General features: G+C 42.3%; 1 protein-coding gene and 1 pseudogene across 2 annotated transcripts in view; both read right to left on the reverse strand.

The window, feature by feature from the left end:
• SMYD3 (SET and MYND domain containing 3) overlaps positions 1–13,828 on the reverse strand; it is a 780,787-nt gene that overhangs the window by 702,937 nt on the left and 64,022 nt on the right. The window lies entirely within an intron of this gene.
• The window catches only part of LOC138845083 (U5 small nuclear ribonucleoprotein 40 kDa protein pseudogene), a 47,954-nt pseudogene continuing 37,715 nt past the window's right edge, over positions 3,590–13,828 (reverse strand).

Raw genomic sequence — 13,828 nt, forward strand, 5'->3', positions numbered from 1 at the left:
GGAGATCCGGAAGAAGATCCTGACTCATGGCTTCCGATCAGCCCAGCTCTGGCCATTGTGGCTATTTGGGGAGTGAACCAGAGGATGGAAGACTCTTCTCTCTGTCTGTCTTTCTCTGTCTGTAACTCTGTCTCTCAAATAAATAATCTTTTTGAAAAATAAAAAAAAAAATCTATGTCCCATTTTGAAGTATCTAGGTTTGATCCTCAGCTCTGGCTCCTGAGTCGTTTCCTGCTAATACAGAACATAAAAGGCAGCAGTGATGGCTCAAGTAATGGATTCCTGGCACCCACATGGAAGACTTGGACTCTGGAGTGAGGCAGTGGTAGGAGCTCACTAGCTCCCTCTCTGTGTCTGTTCATCAGTCTTTGTTCCTCTCAAATTAAAAGAAAAATTTAAGTTCTTTTGACATTCACTTCTAAAACCTTAGATGGATTCTTTTGCCAGCTCTTGCCTAGACTTCTTTATTTTAATGACAGGTAGAGTTAGACATTGAGAGAGAGAGACAGAGAGAAAGGTCTTCCTTCCGTTGGTTCACTCCCCTAATGGCCACTATGGATGGTGCTGCGCCGATCCGAAGCCAGGAGCCAGGCGCTTCCTCCTGGTCTCCCATGGGGTGCAGGGACCCAAGCACTTGGGCCATCCTCCACTGCCCTCCCGGGCCACAGCAGAAAGCTGGATTAGAAAAGGAGCAATCGGCACTAGAACCCAGTGCCCATATGGGATGCCAGCGCCACAGGCGGAGGATTAACCAAGTGAGCCATGGCACAGGCCCCAGCCAAGACTTTTAAAATAGCATCTTAACTCACATCCACACTAACCATCTCTTTGCCACTACAGGCTAACACTTTTTTTCTTTTTTTTTTTTTTTGTAAAAATACATCTATTTTGCTTTTAATACAAAATGACTCTGAGAAAAACAAGAAGAAAATATCACACACACCAGTTACTGAATTAAAACAAAACAAAATGCAAGTAACAAATTTCAGTCACATCCCCTGTCTTCAGCCTAGATTAGGAAACAGGAAACTACAATCCAATCAATATTTGTTCCTTTGAAAAAACCTTATTTAAAAAATAAAAAATAAAAGGAAGAATAAACTTCCTCTACTATCCTGCTGACATGGGATACAAGTGGTTGTTAGAATACAGCCACTGCGGCCGGCGCCGCGGCTCACTAGGCTAATCCTCCGCCTAGCGGCGCCGGCACACCAGGTTCTAGTCCCGGTCGGGGCGCCGGATTCTGTCCCGGTTGCCCCTCTTCCAGGCCAGCCCTCTGCTGTGGCCAGGGAGTGCAGTGGAGGATGGCCCAGGTGCTTGGGCCCTGCACCCCATGGGAGACCAGGAAAAGCACCTGGCTCCTGGCTCCTGCCATCGGATCAGCGCAGTGCGCCGGCTGCAGCGGCGGCCATTGGAGGGTGAACCAACGGCAAAGGAAGACCTTTCTCTCTGTCTCTCTCTCTCACTGTCCACTCTGCCTGTCAAAAAAAAAAAAAAAAAAGAATACAGCCACTGCTCCCTCTGTTTCTTGCTAGTTAAAGTTCATTCTGAGGGCGAATGCTGGCCTGGGCACCATCTGGTGCCACTTAAGTAAAGTCTCAAGGTCAAGCAGCCTTAAAGTCTTCCATTCTGCATCTTCACTGAGTCTCCCCCGTGTACAGCCTTGTCCCTGGATGCTGAGGGAATGATGGGCTCATCCGGATGGAAAGCCATTTCACTGATGGAGCCAGCATGGTCAGGCAGTTTCTACAGTATTCTCCTGCTTGCGGTAGCCCACACATACACAGACCTGTTGGATGAGCCAGCTGCAATTTTGCTTCCACCAGGTGACCAAGAGCAACTCAGAAGATTCTTTTCTAAGTTGGGCACATTTTGAAATATCTTCATACACTTCTTTTGTTGCAAACAGCCAGACATCCCAGACCTATACTGTATTGTCCAGTGCACCCGACAAGAGATGAAAGCCTTCATGGGGCTGATGCTGTGGTGTAGAAGGTGAATGCCTGTGGCTCTGGCATCCCATATGGGCACCAGTTCAAGTCCCAGCTGTTCCACTTCTGACCCTAGGCTCTGCTGGTGCGCCTGAGAAAGCAGTGGAAGATGGTCTGAGTCCTTGGGCCCGTGCACCCATGTGGGAGATCCAGCTGAAGCTCCTGGCTCCTGGCGTGTTTTTTGGTTTTTGTTTGTTTGGTTTTTTTTGTTGTTGTTGTTGACAGGCAGAGTTAGAGAGAGAGACAGAGAGAAAGGTCTTCCTTTTTCCATTGGTTCACCCCACAATGGCCACTATGGCTGGCGCACTGCGGCCCATGCACTGCGCTGATCCGAAGCCAGGAACCAGGTGCTTCCTCCTGGTCTCCTATGCGGGTGCAGGGCCCAAGGACCTGGGCCATCCTCCACTGCACTTCCGGACCACAGCAGAGAGCTGGACTGGAAGAGGAGCAACCGGGACAGAAGCCGGTGCCCCAGCCGGGACTAGAACCTGGGGTGCCGGTGCCGCAGGCAGAGGATTAGCCTATTGAGCCGAGGCACCGGCTGGCTCCTGGCTTTGTTGCAACCATTTGGAGGTGGAATCAGTGGATGCAGGTTTCTCTCTCTCTCTCTTTTTACTGCCTCTACCTCTCCTTCTCTGTAACTCTTTCAAATAAATAAAATCTTAAAAAAAAAAAAAAAAGAGCCTTCAGAACTTAAACTCAGTGCCAGTCACTGAATCTGCATGATCTCTCATGGTGTAGGTTAGCTTGTTTTGGCACAGGTCCCAGACCTTGACATTGTTTTCTATTCCACCAGAAATAATCTGATAACTTGTCATTGAAGGTCACAGCTAACACCTGGTATATGTTCTGAACTGCTGGATAGCTGCTTTCTTCTAGATAGCCCAAAGATTAACTGTACCATTCTTTTTTTTAACTTTTATTTAATAAATATAAATTTCTAAAGTACAGCTTTTGGATTACAGTGGCTTTTCCCCCCCATAACTTCCCTCCCATCCACAACCCTCCCATCTCCCACTCCTTCTCCCATTCCATTCACATCAAGATTCATTTTCAATTATCTTTATATACAGAAGATCAATTTAGTATATATTAAGTAAAGATTTCAACAGTTTGCATCCACACAGAAACACTAAGTGTAAAGTACTGTTGGAGTACTAGTTATAGCATTAATTCACATTGTACAACACATTAAGGACAGAGATCCTACATGGGGAGTAAGTGCACAGTGACTCCTGTTGTTGATTTAACAATTGACACTCTTGTTTAAGGCGTCAGTACTCACCCTAGGCTCTTGTCATGAGTTGCCAAGGCTATGGAAGCCTTTTGAATTCGCCAACTCCAATCTTATTTAGACAAGGTCATAGTCAAAGTAGAAGTTCTCTCCTCCCTTCAGAGAAAGGTGAAAGGTACCTCCTTCTTTGATGGCCTGTTCTTTCCACCTTTCCACTGGGATCTCACTCACAGAGATCTTTCATTTAGGTTTTCTCTCTCTCTCTTTCTTTCTTTCTTTTTTTTTTTTTTTTTTTTTTTTTTTTTTTTTTTTTTTGCCAGAGTGCCTTGGCTTTCCATGCCTAAAATACTCTCACGGCTCTTCAGCCAGATCCGAATGCCTTAAGGGCTGATTCTAAGGCCAGAGTGCTGTGTTCATTCTGAGGGTGAATGCTGGCCTGGGCACCATCTGGTGCCACTTAAGTAGTCTAAAGTCTCAAGGTCAAGCAGCCTTGAGTCTGCTGTGTATCCCGCTTCCAATGTTCAATCACTCTCTCCTTTTTAATTATATCAGTTAGTATTAGCAGACACTAGTCTTGTTTATGTGATCCCTTTGACTCTTAATCCTATCATTATGATCAATTGTGAACTGAAACTGATCACTTGGACTAGTGAGATGGCATTGGTACATGCCACCTTGATGGGATTGAATTGGAATCCCCTGGCACATTTCTAACTCTACCGTTTGGGGCAAGTCCAATTGAGCATGTGCCAAACTGGACTGTACCATTCTTAATCCCAGTACAGATAAGCTGGGGGCTGCTTCTGGCTGGATAATAGGAATTCACAAAGGAAGCATGTCCCTTCAGTCCTTTAACTCTCACCTGTTTCACTATCCCACATTGCCAGTTTTATTTGTTGATACTGAGAACAACATACAGCTCCATCACTACTCCACTGTGTCCCTTTGGTGTGGCATAGTTATCAAAGTTACTAGATACATTGCACAGCAGTATCAGTTGTTCAAATCCTGCAGATCCTAGGGTGAATCCACTGTGGTGAGACTTGCAATAGCACAGCTCCCCTTCATGTCCCAAGAGCAGCATGACTGGGGGCTTGAAGGGAGGAATGCTTTGGAGGTCCCTTTTGCAGGAAAGCTCTGCGCTTCGCTTGCTGTTGCTCTGTTCTCGGGCCAGACCGCACTGCTCCCCATGGCAACTCATGGTGTTGAAGCCTGAATGGGCCAGTTCCAACTCTAGGCCTTTTTGCTTCTGCTGTTCTATCACAGCAGCAGCCACTCTCCTCAGAGCCGCCACTGACCGTCAGAGTAACTTTTCAAAAGAGCAAATCTCTTCCCATTACTCTTCCATTAAAAACTCTCATGTAGCTCCTTCAGAACAATGTCCAAATTCTCCACCAGAATCTATACAGCCATTCTCAATTGTCTCTAACCAATCCCTTAAGCTATTCTTTAAAGGAAAACACTACATTCACACTCAAATACTCTCAGTTCACAATTTACTTCTTTTATATAAGCTGTTCTTAAAACAAAAATGCCCAGTCTATTACCCACCTACCATTTAAATGTTACAAACTAGAGAAATCAACCCAGATTGTTATCTCTTCAGAAAGGCTATTCATAACTATACTGGGTAGACACTTGCATTCAATTACTGATTCTTTCCGAGTCTTTCTGGAGGCCCTACTATGTGACAGTCACTGGCATAAACATTCCTGTCGTACTCTGTCCAACTTTGGGCCATGACAGTTTTTTTTTAATATTTATTTTTATTAATTTAAAAGGCAGGATGACAAAGGAAGAGTGAGAAAGACAGCAAGATACAGAGTGAGAGAGAAATCTTCCATCCACTGGTTCACCCCTCAAATGGCTACAGTGGCCAGGACTGGGCCAGACCCAAGTCCAGAGCCTAGAACACCATCTAGATCTCCCACACAGATACCAGGGATCAAAGTACTTGAGCCATCCTCTGCTGCTTTCCCAGGTGCATTAACAGGGATCAGAATTAGAAGCAGAGCAGCTGGGACTCAACTGGTTCTCCAATATGGGATGCCAGCAAAGCAGGTGGCGGCTTAACCCACCATATCACAACACCAGACCCAGAATTACAAGCATAAAACCTGTATTAAATACATGGAGATTTTATGCCACATCAGTCTGTGTATTTCCTAAAGATAGTAACTATATTTTCTGGTTCAGCACTGTTTTTCTGACTTGGTTCCAGGATACCAACTTGTGCCTAGTAAAGACTCTCCAGATAGCAGTTCACAGCTATGGATATTCTTAGGTTAGGCTACAAGCACTGACATTAGAATAAAGACATAATAATTTTTCAAAAATGAAAAAATTAACTAGAACAACTGGCTTGTCAACTTTTCTATGCAAAAACAAAATGAATAAAGGTATGAACCCTTCAGGGCCAGCACTGTGGCAATGCAGGTAAAGCCACCACCTGCAGTGCCGGAATCCCATATAGGCACCAGTTTGAGTCCCAGCTGCAAAACTTTGAACCAAGCTCTCTGCTTTGGCCTGGGAAAGCAGTGGAAGATGGCCCAAATCCTTGGGCCCCTGAACCCACGTAGGCAATCCAGAAGAAGCTCCTGGCTCATGACTTCAGACTGGCACAGCTCTGGCCATTGCAGCTAACTGGGCAGTGAACCAGTGGATGGAAGACCTTTCTCTCTCTCTCTCTCTCTCTGCCTCTCTTTCTCTCTGTGTGTAACTCTGACTTTCAAATAAATAAATAAATCTTTAAAAAAACAAAAAAGTATGAACCCTTCAATAGAACACAGTGAACCAAAGAAGTAAAGAAGGGTCTAAACATAAAGTACTGAGGTCTTCACACTGGATTAGAAGGATGGAGAGGTAAAAGTGAGAAACAAGACAGGTAGAGATAAAATTGAAGTATGGAAAAACTGAAGACTAATTGTGGACCATCATGAGCACAGTTCATATGTGCATGATTTGGTCCACTTTGCTGGAACAGAGCTATAACCTTCAAATGGCAGTCATTCTAATAAATACATTCATCTTTGTAACCTTCCTGCGATCTAACCAAGAACCAAGAAAGTATGCTGCCAAAGTATGCTGAATTAACACTTTTATAAGCAATGTTTATAATATATACATTCACTTGGAGTGTACTCACATTTACCCAGGAGGTAAAACAAAGCCATTAGAAACACTGGATTTCAGAACAGGTTTAAGACTACTAATAGTACACGGTACATATCAAAAGACTTGGGGCCGGTGCTGTGGTGCAGCGGGTTAATCCTCTGCCTGTGGCGCTGGCATCCCTTATGGGCGCTGGTTCTAGTCCCAGCTGCTCCTCTTCCGATCCAGCTCTCTGCTGTGGCCTGGGAAAGCAGTAGAAGATGGCCCAAGTCCTTGGGCCCCTGCACCCCATGGGAGACCGGGAAGAAGCACCTGGCTCCCGGCTTCGGATCTGCGCAGCTCCAGCCGTTACAGCCATTTGGGGAGTGAACCAATGGAAGGAAAACCTTTCTCTCTGTCTCTCCCTCTTACTGTTTGTAACTCTACCTCTCAAATAAATAAATAAAATCTTTGTTAAAAAAAGACTCATTTATTTCACCACATACGAATCACATGCTATATTAAAGACTGGACTCATAATATAAAATCAATTTTATATAGAGCCTCAGGAAATAAATTATTGGCACATGGAATGAAAATACATCATCATGCAGGAAAAAAAAAAAAGCACAGGGGGCCAGTGTTGTGGCATAGCAGGTAAAGCAGCAACCTGTGATGATGCAGGAAAGCAGTGGAGGATGACCCAAGTGCTTGGGCCCGTGCACCCATGCGGGAGACCCAGAAGAAGCTCCCAACTTCTGGCTTTGGCCTGGCCCAGCTTCAACCATTGTGGCCATTTGGGAAGTAAATCAGCAGATGGAAGATCTCTTTCTCTCTTTCTCTCTCTCTCTCTATGCCTTTCAAATAGACAAACAAACCTGTTTTAAAAAAAGAACAAGAAAACAGTGTTTCAAACACAGCACAAAGCAGCCAAGCAGAGAAGCAGAGACACAAAGCACAGGATAACATGTTTGGACTCTCAAACCTTCCCGGTTCATATTTTCAGTTTCTTTCCAGGTTCCAAGATACACCCCTGCCCTTCAGTTCTATGAGACTCATTGAATCCTTTTAATATATTCTCTACTTGAGCTAGCTAAAGCTGGTTTCTATTACCTGCAAGCAAACAAAAATCTCATACCAACCATATGTAGTACTTGGACTCTTTTGCCTTTATCATGTCCAAGAATTTCATTGCCAAAAAAAAAAAAAAAAAAAACCTACTCCTTTTGTAACTTTTTTTACATCTTACTCCTTCCAACCACTAATTCACTCAACTGACAAGTACTGAGCACCTACTCAGTGTCAGGCGCTGCACTACCACTCGGTAACTACTCTCGGAAAGGTAAATGAATGAAGAGTTTGCGCGCTCACACTCATAAGCTAGTACAGTGCTTTTCTCAAGCTGTGGGTCTTGATTAGTGTTTAAAATTTATGTAGTGAGCCCCAAAATGCAGAAATACAAGAGAATTTGCAGAAATACAGGAGAATAAACATCGTGCACCACAAAAAAATTAGGTTAACTATCATATTCAACTTGTCTTTCAGTTATGTGTGTTTGTATTAGATAAAAATATGTACAACTTACTCTGGTCCATGAACAAAGAATTTGAAAAATATCAATAGGTCCCTATTTCCTAATAACCTTAACAAATGCCAAGGAAGAAGGTTGTCAAAAGCTGAGCCTTAGAAAATCCATTAGTGCTTTAATTAACAGAAAATAATTTTGATTGACATATTCCCAGTTTGTGTTTATTTTACAACACTTAAATAGTTGTTAGTTTGCCTCAAGTAGATTAAACATAACTTCCTATTTATGGTTTTAATTAGCTAAGCAAATCTTTTTCTCTTCGCCTGCAGCAGTACAAAGAGACTTCAAATCAGCATGTCAGAAATATTATAACTGTTAAGTAGCCAAATACAAATTTTGTATGTTTCTACCATACTTACAATGAACACTAACAGACCAAACTCGAGTCATCATCAGGGTAACTACTGAAAACAAGGTATGACAAATCAGGCAGGACAAAAGGTCATGAGGCAGAAAACAGCTGTATTCAAATATTATTAAAGGCATAAGATGTCTCTAAACTGTTTATGATAACTTTTGACAAACACAAGTTGAAGAGAATGTAAGAATACCTCAAATATATAAGCTTTGTATACTCTCTGGCATTTCTTTGGTCTTCCCTCTGCTGGTTCACTCTCCAGTTGGCCACAGCAGCCAGAGCTGGGCCGATCCGAAGCCAGGAGCCAGGTGCTTCTTCCTGTTCTCCCATGTGGGTGCAGGGGCCCAAGGACTTGGGCCATCTTCTACTGCTTTCCCAGGCCACAGCAGAGAGCTGGATCGGAAGTGGAACAGCTGAATCTCAAATCGGTGCCCACATGGGATGCCGGCACTTCAGGCCAGGGCATTGACCCACTACGCCACAGCGCCGGCCCCCTCATTATGTTTTAAAAAACAGACACTTGGGCCGGTGTCGCGGCTCACTAGGCTAATCCTCCGCCTTGCGGCGCCAGCACACCGGGTTCTAGTCCCGGTCAGGGCGCCGGATTCTTTCCCAGTTGCCCCTCTTCTAGGCCAGTTCTCTGCTGTGGCCAGGGAGTGCAGTGGAGGATGGCCCAAGTGCTTGGGTCCTGCACCCCGTGGGAGACCAGGAGAAGCACCTGGCTCCTGCCATTGGATCAGTGCGGTGTGCCGGCCGCAGCACACCGGCCGCAGCGACCATTGGAGGGTGAACCAACGGCAAAAGGAAGACCTTTCTCTCTGTCTCTCTCTCTCACTGTCCACTCAGCCTGTCAAAAAAAAAAAAAAAAAAAAAAACCACAGACACTTGTTACTAACTCATCTGTTAGGGAGAAGTAGGTAACAAAAGGTTAAAGAAAAAATATACATAAAAAGATAAAAACTGAAAAATATACTCACAAACTTTTCTGAGACAGAGTATTGTAATTATTTTAATTTCAGAGTAGTATTACTTTTTCAAGCTGAAAAATCAAATTTTTATTTAAAAAATAAAGCTGAAGTGAATACAGATATTTAATCTGGTTTCATAAATTCTTAATAATTATCTTCTGGGGAACCAATAATGAGGAATGTACAGAAAAGTCAATACCAGTACCAATCCTGGATTTTAAAATGTAAATTTAATTTTTAGACCATTAAGTATATACTTTCAGTTCATAAAATACTCATGTTCATGTGTTCATTCTCCCTTATTCTAAATTAACTGCATGCCTGTCTAAATCTAGGGACATAAGTATGATGGCACTCACTGTACAGAAAAGGAGCAAACAGGGGATGGAGCTGTGGTATAATAGGCTAAGCCTCCACCTGTGGCACCTGCATTCCATATGGTGATGGTTGTGTCCTGACTGCTCCTCTTCCAATCTAGCTCTTTGTTATGGCCTGGGAAAGTGGTGGAAGGTGGTCCAAGTGCTTAGAGCCCTGCCCCCACGTAGGAGACCCAGAAGAACCTCCTGGCTCTTGGCTTCTTATCATCTCAGCTCTGACCATTGCGGCCATTTGGGGAGTGAACAAGTGGATGTAAGACCTTTCTCTCTCTCTCTCTCTCTCTCTAACTCTACTTCTCAAATTAAAAAAAAAATAAAAAAAAAATAAAAAGGCACAAACACATATAACCCTAACAGTAACTGAATGTGCAAAGTACAAAAGTACCACACAGAAGAGGATATCTAATTCAGTCTGGTGTGATAGGGAAGGCAAGTAAAGCTTCTACAAAGCAAGTGAACCTAAAACAAAGGATAGGGGAAAGCAGCAGGAGATGGCCCAAGAGCTCGGGCTCCTGCCACACATGTGGGACACCCGGATGGAGTTCCAGGCTCCTAGCTTTGGCTTGGTGCAGTTCCAGACATTTCAACCATTTGGGGAGTGAACTAGTAGATGGAAGTTCTCTCCCTCTTTCTGTAACTCTGCCTTTCAAATAAATAAATAAATAAATTTTAAATAAATAAATAAAACAAAGGGTAGGCAGTATCCAGGTTAAAGTACATGGCTGGAGATGTGGAAAGCCAGGCATTTTTTTAGTACAGTCATGAAGAGAACAAAGTCTGCTGGATATGGAAGGGGAGAATTGCCTTGAGGCAGTATGGTATAGCTGTAATAAGTTTAGGACAGAGAGAATCAAGAGATGAGCCTGGAGTTGACAGCAAATAGGAGCTCTATGTCTGTCTGTCTCTGTCTCTCTCCCTCTCTCTCTCTCTCTCTGAAAATTTTTTAAAAAGTATTCTTTAAATGTTAAAGTTTCTGATTTGATTAAGTATACAGAGATATACAAGAAAATATCCTTGTTCTTGGGGAATATATGATGACTTATTAAGGAACATTATTTATGCAGCTTACTCTCAAACAACTCAAAAAAATAATATTTGTATATATGCATATATGAAGACAGAATGTGGACAGAAAGGAAGTTAATAATTATGATAAAACCAATATGGGAAATGTTGAAAATTTGCTGAATTTGGATAAAAGGTATATATAAAGGTCTCTGTACTATTTTAACTTTTATAATTCTGAAATTACTCCAAAATAAAGTTTTTATTAAAGTGCTTTGACCAATCATTAAACATGATTTAAAATAACACCATAACTATACTTCATCTTTAATTTCAACCATAATTAGCAAGCTAATAAAAAACATTTCCAAGGAAAAACAATAAAAACTAATATGATATATAGCATACATAAATATTTTATGAGAGTATTAAAGCTTCAGCTAGCACAGCAATCATGCAATGGTATTCTGCTTATCATTCCACTTGGATTTCATTTTAGACTCATCGGGAATTTCTTGAGTAGGATTAAAACACTTTATCTCTTATCTATAAATGGTCTTTACATTTGAATAAAAGGAATTTCTATAAAAATGTAGAAAAACTGAGCTTTAAGTCAACTAGGTTAAGAACTGAACAGCTCCTAATCTGATTAGCTTTTAAAAACTAATTAATGGAACACAACTCAAATAGAGGCTATCTGCCCACTATTAAGGAACAAAAGTCTAAAGAAGGTGTTATATGTAGCACACTATGTTCTGAATGATTCTACATAACAAACAAAAGCAGGGAGCAGGTAGTTAGTCTAGCTGTTAAGATACCCATATCCCATATCAGAGTACCGGGATTCAATAGCTCCTGACTCCAACTTCCTGCTAATGTAGTTCATGGGAGGCAGTGGTGATGGGTCAAACAATTGGATCCATGCTGCCCATGTGTGAGACTTGGATTGAGTTCCCAGCTCCCAGGTTTGGCCTGGCCCTGACTCACCTCAAATAAACCAGTGTACAGGAGCTCTCTGTTCTCTGTCCCTCCTTTCTCTTCATTCCCCCAAATAGACAATTTTTTTAAATAATGTAAGCATTCAATCAAAATATTTTAGTTTAGTCTTCCAATGATTCCTGGTGTTACTTAACTGAAAAAAGGAAGATTATGAAAATAATTAGCAGTCAAGCGTAAATCACAATGGGACTCAGAAAAATGCACAACACATTTTTATAAACTCATTCACCTAGCACCAACATGGATTGTATGGCACCTATATAATTGTGTAGCACCCTATACAATTATAATAATCAGATATTTTAACCTTATGAAAAAGAGCCCAAAAACATGACAGGCATTCCTTTTTGCAATTTAATGAATAAATATGCTTCCACAATAGCTGGAAGAACATTTTATTTTGTTTTCAAAATTTTAATAAAAGTAATATAGAACATATGGTTAAAAAGTCAAACAATACAAGGTTTCCTTGTTCTGTTCCCCACAGGCAATCATATTTAACTATTTTACTTTGAGGTATCTGGCAGTTACTCTGAAATTTCTAATCTGCTTTTAACATTATTTCTTCATTTATGACCTTTAGGTATCTAAGAGACGTTAGATATTAGAATATGAAATATCAGCCAACTTACTTGTCCCATAAACACACCTCTCCCTCTCAACATATCACACTAATTTTACTCTTCTATTCATTACTTTTAAGACAGAGTTCCATTTTTATTTTTCTGTTTTATCAACTACAAACTATCTTCATTCTCCCTGCACAAAATAAGGTTATCAGAACCTGGACCCCTTCTTATACCCCTTGTTTCAATCTCAATATTCTTCTCTCCCTGCCCCCCCCTTCTCCTTCTCTCTTTTACTTTCTCTCTCTCTCTTTCCTCTTCCTCCCTCTCTGTTTTGCTTTGCATTATCACAACTGACATTCTATGATGTAACCATAATTTAATGTTATCCATGCACCGCCTGTGGCAGCAGCTCTTAAATTATAATGTGCCTTCAGTGAATAGGCAAAACCTCCCTTTCAGACCAAAGGGAGAGAAAGTTTTAAAGTGAGGACATAGCTTTCCTCATGGGCATTGTCTACCTCAAAATAAACCACTCAGAACATGCCTGTTACTATAGACTTCTAGTTCAGGCCACTGAAGATTGGAGATGGGACTTGAGCACCCCTTTGACTTGCATCCTCTGGTCTGCTTTAACAAAAACCAGGAGGAAAAGAAAGCTAGGCATCAGAAGCAATGTAAAGATAGGTGGCAGGCCTATTACAGGCAGCTCTATACAATGATCTGCCCTCAAAGAGACCCAACAGGCCAATCCACTGAGTGGTTTTCAATGTGGAAAGCCAGGGCTTCAGCAGAAGTCAGCTTATGAAGAGCCCTGGCAGCTCTGCCAGCCAAGAGGTGGATCACTGGAAATGGAACTGCCCTGGAGTCGAAGGATGCCCAGGTCAGAGCCACAGATCTTGCTGGCTCTAAGCTGAAAAACCCTTCACTTCATCAGCTTCCAAAGTGACCACCACTGCTGAAGGGACAGCCAAGTGGGGTCTGCCACACTGCAGGCAGAACTGTAAATTTCCTGTTAGAGATGACACTTCCCTTTACCTGACCAGCTCTCTTCCCAAGCCAGCTAGGTAATGGAAGTCAAAAGGGTGCCTTCCCCAAGAGGGTCACACCTCCCTTAGGATGTACCCCATGGGAAGAAATAGATAGCTCTGTGCCTCATAACTGACAAGGCCTTAAAGCCCACCAGATTGTTATCAAGCCCTTCTGTCAGTTTCTATTTGCCTCTCAATCAGAGAACTTAGTCATGGTTTAGACAGCAGCTCTCTTAGGTTCTCCAATAATGACTCTGTCTTTTGTTCTATACCCTATTTAGCCCATCTGGGGCCTCATTCCTTTGTAATCATAGCCTCTACTCTAACATCCATGGCTCTACTCCTGACCTGTGTGTATTGATGGTCCTCTCCCTTACTTAATGTTGTATGATTGTTCAGAATTTCTCTACAGACAAACTCCTCTACCTGAAAAAGTTGAGTGGCCTTTCTCCCAGTCTTGGTTGGGATCAGCTTTAAACCACATCCATCAAAGGGTCCAGAGACCCCCCTCTATTTCCTCTTCTCTATGAAATCCTTTCATTACCTGGTTAATGCCACTCTTAGGATCATTGGTTGCTATTCTCAGTCTGTCTTTTATATTACCATGTCTGCTTAAGTGTT

Source organism: Oryctolagus cuniculus, chromosome 13 (genome assembly GCF_051225735.1).
Source record: "Oryctolagus cuniculus isolate XC-2025 breed Fujian yellow rabbit chromosome 13, ASM5122573v1, whole genome shotgun sequence".
Classification (NCBI taxonomy): domain Eukaryota; kingdom Metazoa; phylum Chordata; class Mammalia; order Lagomorpha; family Leporidae; genus Oryctolagus; species Oryctolagus cuniculus.